The sequence below is a fragment of the Microtus ochrogaster genome, unplaced genomic scaffold (assembly GCF_000317375.1).
Source record: "Microtus ochrogaster isolate Prairie Vole_2 unplaced genomic scaffold, MicOch1.0 UNK20, whole genome shotgun sequence".
In the NCBI taxonomy this organism is placed as follows: domain Eukaryota; kingdom Metazoa; phylum Chordata; class Mammalia; order Rodentia; family Cricetidae; genus Microtus; species Microtus ochrogaster.
This window is the reverse complement of record NW_004949118.1, coordinates 16968-23881: the sequence shown is the minus strand read 5'-3', so window position 1 is coordinate 23881 and position 6914 is coordinate 16968. Positions and strand designations below refer to the sequence as shown.

The window sequence follows — 6914 nt, the reverse complement described above, 5'->3', positions numbered from 1 at the left end:
ACACATGGACACTGCCCTTGGTATGCAGTGGGAAGAGAGATTAGAATACTGAAGGTCTAGATTCCAGAATTTCTCAATATTGCATTCCAATTTCAGATTTGTGGTATAAAGATTACACACAGTTTAGGGACTGGTAGGAAATGATGATATTGATCTTCTAGCAATACATGATTAGAATGCATTTAATGTGATCCTGCCACTAGCTGCAATGGTGTGATCCAGTGAAGCTTAGTTCCAGGGGACAAATGAGTTTCTGATCTGCAGACATTTCTCAGGTGTGCCTTGTGTTGGGCAGATAGAGCATAATCCACATCTTGGACCATAATCCCTTTAGCAGAAAATAAATTTTAAACCATTTTTCTTTGTTTTTTTAAACAACATTCTTCATGACACATTATTTTTTTTTAAAAAAAAACCATCCCTTGTAAATGAGTTTAAAAAAAAAAACAAAATCCAGATCCCACCTCCTTATTCCCACTTCTTCCCATTCCCTCCAAATAAAAGGGAAAAATGTAAAAAAAAAAAATAAAACAAAACAAGAACACCTGATAAACAAGCAAAAAAAATCACTGCAAAACTTCCCAAAACAAAGTACTGTATTTCTCAAAGGGTAAGTGGAATTTACACTGAATCCACTGGGAGGGAGTTCTTTCTGCTACAAAAACCTGCAAAGAAAGACACTCAAGACAGAAAAATAAACAAGAAAGCAAACAAAATATTTCACGAGACAAAATGGAGAGGCTGGAGCCCTGAGGAAAGAAGGGTAGGGTGTAACTAGACCTGGGAAATCAGAAGCAGGCAGGGATTGCAAATGGCAGAGAGAAGATGAGGGAAGGAAACAAGCTGAATAGATTAGTGCCCTCCAGAGCTCTGTGTAAAAAAAAAGGCCCTTACTTATCACCCATACCCACCTTGAGCAGTCCCATAGAGTGAAGTGGAGCAGAGAAACAGGAAACAGGTTGCACATTTGAGAAGTGTCCATGTTGAATCTCCAGAGGAAAGATGTCACACTTGCCCCATTCCCTGGGCCTCCCCTACTGCCCAGATCAGGTCCCTACAGTTAGTTATGGGATTCTCCCTCTTCCACAGTATATCTTTTTTTTAAAGATTTATCTATTTATTTATGTATCCCTGCAGGACAGAAAAGGGCACCAGATCTCATTATAGATGGTTGTGAGCCACCATGTGGTTGCTGGGAATTGAACTCAGGACCTCTGGAAGAACAGTCAGTGCTCTTAAACTCTGAGCCATCTCTCAGCCCCCAGTATATCTTTTTTAAAAAATATTTTTCCCATCAAGGACATCTTTTGTTTTTCTTTCTTTTTTTAATTCTTTTTTTCCCTTCTTTCCTCTTTTTCCCCCTCTCTCCTTCTAATACTTTTTTAGTAAGGGGAATACCATGATATCACTCTAGCCTGGCCCCTGTAGACTTGATCCCAGGGTCTGCTGTTAAAACCACTGTAGAATTGAGACAGGGAGATGTTGTAATTGGTAGTCTGGGCATGGTATTGGATTTGTGGGAAACCCCTGTCTGTTGTAGTGATGAGAATCATCTTGATTTGTCTCACTCTAAACAGGGACTCACCTAAAGCCAGGGAAGTCCTCACTGACTCTTTGTCTATGAATTCTACATATGCAAACCCCTTGGTAAGCCCACTGAATTTGTCACACACTGTAGTAACACAGTTGACTGAAACACAGCCGTGAAAGTGAGCTTCCAGCTCTTCTGCTGTTGCACTATAGTCCACATTGCCAACATAGATGGAACTGGCATCAGCCTCCATCTTCTCCTCTAGAGATGTGATCACTGAGCCAGCATTGCCTGGGGTTGTACTCTTAGTCATCTGCTTCTCTACCTCATTTTGTATGTAGTTCCTTTAACTTCTCATCCTCTTCCTCTATCTCTGTGACTCCCTGAAGCTTTGATCACTTCTAGCTCTGGGTCCTCAATGATGCTGTCCCCGAAGTGCTCCTTTTGGCTTCTGGGGACTCCCCAGCTGGTCCCAGAACCTGTAGCTGGAGAAGGCCCCAGGCCCACTTCTCAGGCAGGGATCCCCAACCACCTGCTTCCTTCAATCTTCCTTAAATCATTTTTCTAGGTTGTTTGGGATTGGGCATCAGTGGAGCAGCATTTATCGAAACCAGAAGAAAGCACAAGGGCCTGGAGAACCATCACAAGCAATCTCTTCTGTTTGCTAAGAGAACATCTATATCATGAGACTTCTGTCCTTAGAAGACAGATCAGTAATTAGAGGTCAGAAACAACAGTTTAAGGGTCACTTTGAGATAACTGCTTTTTCTGTTGGCTAACACAGATGTTACTCACCGCCATCAAGGTTCCTGGAAGAAGAACAGGAGGCATAATAAAATTCTGTATAATGTTAAAACATACCTAAAATGATTATGCTTTCAACTGTAATAAGTAACAAACTACTAATGTGCAGTACTTTGTATCTTAATTACTTGATAATAATAACTTTCAAGGACTAGATATTGTCTTTTTTTTTTCTTTTTCGAGACAGGGTTTCTCTGTGGTATTTGGAGCCTGTCCTGGAACTAGCTCTTGTAGACTAGGCTGGTCTCGAACTCACAGAGATCCGCCTGCCTCTGCCTCCCAAATGCTGGGATTAAAGGCATGTGCCACCACTGCCCGGCAACCATTTTCATTACATGCTTAAGTGAGTTGTTTTAGGTAAAATATCTTGAGTAAGAATATAACATCATAGACAGTATGTTTTAACAAAAATAATGTCAAATTACTATCAAAAGGAAGCATACATATCTATATAAATGTAAAATATTTAAATAAGTAGTTACTTTTTAAATTAATTTTAATGATCTACCCTTTTATCTCATCATACATATATATGCCTCTTGATTTTTTTAAAGAGTAGATTCACTAATCTACACTTTTATCCTGTCATTACCTTGGGTGCCTTTTGTAGGTGGATAAATGTTTATGAATATGTAGAGTTGGCTTTGGAGTTGGACACTGGCTCTGTCCCTCTATAAATCCAAACATGTTAAAAGAAAAATTCAGAGTTTCTGTCTCATGTCAGGAGCATGGGACAGAAAGAAAAAGAATTTAGAAAAAAATTTACTTTTCTTTATATCTATTTTTGTCTCTATTGTACATGTCACTGAATATATTTGTCTGTATATGTCTATATAATTAATATTGAAGGTTTGCACAATGAACAATAAATTTTCCTGCAGTAAATTTTGAAATTCCAGGAAGAAGATGGGGCCCCAGCACATCAACTCAACCTGGTTGATATTATGTCATTATGATGATAGCACTACTACAAGATCTGTTTTGAGTACCAGCTACTCAAGATGGTTCCAACTTGCTTAGATGAAATGGTGCACTTTTTACAATGTTCTGGACAGACCTCCTAATAGGAAGCTCAGAAAAACCTTACCAAATATGCAGAGACTATTTGCAATTATACCAGACAGTAATCTTGGAACTTAACCATCATTTTATTTTCACAGGATCCCATAGAAAGAAAATTCCCCCCCCCCATGATAGCTGGAGGTAATTCTAAAAGACAATGTCTCCTATCCCAACAAAGTTTGTTCTCAGAATTAGGGATATCATTTAGGGGTTGATTATAATTGGTATAGGGTTGCAAGATGGAGAAAAAATTTTAGAGGCTGAGGGATCACTTTGAAAAAAAATGGGAAAATTGGATGGGATAATAGATTAGTGTGAGCTTACTGACACTAATAATAATAGTGAGTAATAGAGTGAATATTGTGAGTTATTATTTATAGGCAATTGCATTGGTATAGATTATTGTATATTGATATAATGTGAAATTATATTGAATATTGTATGCATTCATGTTTCTACCTCTGCATAAAAACATTTTTATGGATTGATATATATTTATCATATTGCAACATACATTTCTACCTCTGATCAAGATACTTACACATTGTTTACATTTTGAAGTCATTGTCCTCATTTGTTTCAGTTGTTTATTGTATAATATTCTAATATTTATTTATTTATTTATTTATTTTGTATACAATATTCTGTCTGTGTGTATGTCTGCAGGCCAGAAGAGGGCACCAGACCTCTTTACCGATGGTTGTGAGCCACCATGTGGTTGTCAGGAATTGAACTCAGGACCTTTGGAAGAACAGGCAATGCTCTTAACCACTGAGCCATCTCTCCAGTCCCCTTGTATAATATTTTAATATTAGCCTTAGTTTTTAAGTTTATAGGTATTAAGAATTATAGATCAATAGTCATTTATGGTTTTTATAGTTGGAATAATCAGGTTCTTTAGATACGTAGAGATTATATTCTGCATAGATAGGTAATCTTCAACCACCTCAAAGGGCTGTAGACTATGGCATTTAAATAACTTTGAGTTATGTTTAAGTGAGACACAATTGCTGCTGGTAGCATCATTCTATTCCGAAGAGAATGTTGAACACTGGGCACTTTACTTGGAGCTTGTTTTCTTCTTTGCAAAACTGGCCTTTGGGCAAAGACATGTTCATGTGTCAACCACTGACAAGATACATGATATCCAAAAATGGATAAGCAGGACTGTTAGTCTTGCGAAGACAGGATAAGATGGTTTTTTAAAATGTTCCTACCTCCTTAAATGGTCAGTCAGTTATTCTATGTCTTTGCCAAAGTTGGTTGCTTCAACATTGCAAATGAGACTTTGGATGATTGCCCAGGGAGCCAGTTGTCTCTGTAATTTGTTGCACATTTTGAAAGTTGCTTGATTGCACTTCCTGCTTACTCAAGTAATATTATTTCCCTTCTTGGATCTTCGATGGGGTTGAAGACTAGATAGTTGAAGTTATTTTCCTCTCATGACTTGGCCAAGTTATTATACAAAACATAAATTAGTTAGGATAGGATAATTAATGAATATATTGTTCTTATTTATTGTATAGAATTGTGTATTGGGCTTAGAACTCTCTTATTTAAACAAAAGGAGAAGGTGCTGTAGGAAGTCTTACAGCCAGTGGTTTCCCGACAACTAAGGCATGGCCTCTTATACTATATATGCCAGTATAGAGCATGAGTCCAGCCTCTTTTCCAGCTGCATGATTTGGTTTCTGAACTCAGTTCAAGCATAGGATTCTGATTTGTGAGTCTATCCCTAATAAATAAACATCTATTTCTCATTCTCAGCTAGTGTTGCATTTCTTTTAAGAGTCCTTCTTTAAGGATCATTAAATGTGAATCTTTGAAGTGATGAAATGATTTTTTTCAGTTGTTGACCATGGACCAATAGTGACTGGGTTCAGAATGTCCTTGACTGAATGAACAACCTCCCAGAAAACATCATGTGTTTGAAGAACTTTCTCTCCTTATTAGTTTTATTTCAATTTTCCGTGGATCTTTAGTAGGAGAAGCCTTTCTAGATGAAATTCCTCATTGTATGCTATGAGTTTCAATACCCTAAAGTAATTTCCTGACATTTATATACTGTGTTGTGCTTGACATTAATCAGCCAACTTCCTACTTATACTGAATTGCTTTTACCATCATTGTAGGCTCGATCTCTAAATCACATAAGATAGAGCAGAAACAGTTGTTATTCAGTGCTCAGGAGTTTGGTAACCTGCTGTTTTAATTGTTTTGTTTGCTTATCTGAGTCATTGTGTGGCTCTAAATTCCTGAAACTAAAGGGAGGCATCATTCCTGGCTCTATTTGTTGTTATGTTATTGGATGATGGCCCTAGAATGCAGGTATTTTTTATGTCAAGTATATGCTGCTGTGCTGAGCTTCATGCTTATCTTGAATTTTAAAATTTGACAGAGGGTATCTCTCTGATTCCCAGGATGCCATCCCATGGGTTGATAGCATTAATACTGCCTGAGTATTTTGAGTCATTAAATTACAGTTGTATGAATATCTTCTTGCTTGTTATGCTTGCTTTGATTTCTTTTAAATCAGTATGACTGTTTTATATGCCTGCATGGATATATACCGTATGGATACATGATCATGAGAGTGATCAAAGGATATCAGAAATCCTGACCCTGGAAAAATGGATAGTTGTAATCCCCATGTAAGTACAGGCAAATTTGTCCATCTCCATTCAAGATCAGCAAGAGTGCTGAATTAATCTGCCCTTTCTCCAGGTCTGTGTTGATTATTTACGACCAACATTTATATTTCTACTGTTTTCGTCTGTCCACTTGTAACTGTTTTATACAGGAAGTTCTTTTTCTTCAAAATGTTATTGGTATTGCAGTTTATATTAGGGTACTTCAGGGTCTGGAAGACAACTACAGACCTGGAGTGAAAACAACTCTTTGTAGAAACTTCAATAAAAGCCTGGTAGTTTTTCTATCCCATTGTTTGTGTTATTGAGGTTTGCAATGGAGACAGAGTCTTAATGTGTACTGCCACCTCTCCTGGACCTGATTGCATTGCCTTGACTGGCATTCATCTCAGAGACAAATATGCCCACCTCTGTTTTCTGAGTGTTGTGGTCAAAGGCACAATACACCAATACACCCATTTGTCTATCTTTTTTCCTTTCTGTAATGAGTGATTTTTATACAGACTTCTCATGGATACAATTTACTGTTGATATTTTTTCTTGTCTCACCCTGTTAACAGATATTGTTCTCATAAGGTGAAATCCCATTCAAAGTGTATAGAAATGACAGAATTGACTGTCCTTCTCAATTTACTTCTAAAGTAACTGACTATATCATGGAATAAGAGTGGGGTACACCAGAATCATACAACTATACTTTCAAAGAAGTATGCATTTCCAATGATGTCACTGTCATGCTTATGTTGTACACATGTGTGGTTTATTTTTGAAGGCAGTGACCTATGATGATCTACATATTAACTTCACTCAGGAAGAGTGGGATTTGCTGAATCCTTCCCAGAAAAATCTCTACAAAGATGTGATGCTGG

At 37.3% G+C, this 6914-nt stretch overlaps 1 pseudogene; it reads right to left on the bottom strand.

Moving 5' to 3' along the window:
• Positions 1-1372: 1372 nt before the first annotated feature.
• Positions 1373-2016, bottom strand: LOC102001796 (annotated as a pseudogene).
• Between the last annotated feature and the right edge of the window lie 4898 nt (positions 2017-6914).